Raw genomic sequence first — 2215 nt, forward strand, 5'->3', positions numbered from 1 at the left:
CTGCTTGGGGAGAATAAATATGTACCATTCATGCTCCGGTGCGCTGATTTTTCGCAGCAACAGTCTAACTTCTCATCCATCATCAAACTTTAAAATGGCTTCGTATCGTGTGAACCAGGAGTCAAAAGTGTTACCAGAAGGAGGGTCGAATGTTAACTCCGTGATTGAGACCGTAGCCGCATCAGTTGAGGACCCACTAGTACTGGGTGCTGCTGTTTGGATATGCAATCTCTGAATCAGAGCTTCAGTTGCGCTTTTTCAAACTGCATTTGGTGCTTCTACGATAATTCTCGGAGCTGGTTAATTTCGATTGTCAGTCCTTTTGCTTAGACTTACAGCGAGAGTTAATACAATGGAGTCAGGTGGGGAAGTTGTAAGAAGGACATCAGCAGTAGAAGATTTTCGCTTGCCATATGCAGCGTGTAAAGCATCTTCATTGATAGCTCATCAAAGTTTCAACACAGATGCTTCACTGCGGTTCATACTATTTATTACAAGGATTTATTGTGAAAGGAACGGGAAAAGTGACTGGGTGGGTAGTGGTAACCTTTCACAAGTTTTCCGAGGTGTCTGCACCTCCAGACAATCTGGATACAAAATGACAACAATGCCGTTGACCTCGATTAGCAAAAGGCGATTTCAGCTTATATAAGTATGCACAGGAACGATCACGCGGACCCGGCTGTGGAATGTGCGTTGCATCCAGACTTTTCGTGGTCGATCCTGTATCCTCTGATTGGCCAAACTTTGACCACAAGACATCTGTAGCACCCTTTTGGTCCCTATTTGCCATTCCACCCGAAGATTGCACGAGGGCTGGGATACTGACAGGTTGCCCTAGACAGGGGAAGTCGAGAGACGGAGGTCAAGTTTGAACCACGGAACTTCCGGTCACTAAATTCGTGCTCTGATTACTTGAGCCATCTGGCACATTGACCACAATTATGGTCGTACCGCTCTAAATTGGACACACTTTTGGGGATATCAATATCCCCCAGAAAACGCTGTTTTATGTGTGCTAGCGAACTCCCGGCATCTTCAATGTCAAACTATGAAAAACCAATGGCCTATTGATACTCCAAGGAAATTTAAATCCGACCACGTACAGGATACCATTCTTTCCACTGACTTGGGTTCGGAAGCTCCGGGCATCGCCTGTTGATCGTGTGTTGTTGGATTATTAAAGTTTGTGTCTGAGGTTTTCGTCTTCTTACTATTCGCCGTGTTAGGAGTCTGGATCAAGCAACATAGCTGGGGATAGAGTATTGCCACAATCCGCATTATCATATTGTTTGCTCTCTGCGTGACAGAACCGTAACACACACTTCAGTGTGCGATGATTCAGTACACAGCCGCGTCACTGTGGCTTTCGTTGCTAGACCCATTTTTCGGATAAGATCTTTGTTTCACAGCTAAACACTCGTTTTCTAATTGGCTCGTAGTGGATTCGCCAGCATCAGCCTACATGGGCTATGGTTCTGAAACGACGGTTGTCAGAACCCTGGAGATGTCCCAGTTTCACTGCTCGCAAAGGCCGTATCTCAGCCGAACTGCTTGTGCTTTGGCTTGATGCATATAGCATTTCTTAAGAACAAGTCGCCTCAGGACCGAGAGATTATGTTGTTCAGACTTCTGACATCTAAACAGTACTGTATGCGAAACTGTCGTTGTCGCAGAGACACCTCCCAGCTTGACTGAATGGGTCACAGAGCGTGACACCACGGCCTATGTTGCAGGATAGTCTCTTTGGTTGCAAAGTTCGAGGCTGTTGATGGGCTATGTCACTATCACGGCACTCATATTTAGAGAGGAGCGCGATTAAGGCCCACATTCATCGTCTCATCAAAACTATTACCGCAAGGCAGCAGTTAGGGACCGACATACTACCACAACAGTGCCAATCTAAGGAAAATGTTTCCGGACCCCAAAACAGGAGGGCCAGAAGACTGTGTTCTTCAGACATCTGTCCATTGTCCAACGTAGTGCAAGAAACTTTGGGTGTCATAGCAAACCCCTTGGTATGGCTCGTGTCATGCATGTACGCAAATCATCACACCACAATAGGATCAGGGTAGTGGATAAAGCTTGTTTAAGTGGGACAAGTTTCACGCAAATCCCACCACGGGCTACAGAATGAAGCCGTGTTTTCCACTCCATCCCCTTGTTAGCGAAAGTTTCACGTAGCATGACGCGGTATCATGTGGCAACGTCATCA

The sequence above is a fragment of the Opisthorchis viverrini genome, assembly GCF_000715545.1.
Source record: "Opisthorchis viverrini unplaced genomic scaffold opera_v5_198, whole genome shotgun sequence".
Taxonomy (NCBI): domain Eukaryota; kingdom Metazoa; phylum Platyhelminthes; class Trematoda; order Opisthorchiida; family Opisthorchiidae; genus Opisthorchis; species Opisthorchis viverrini.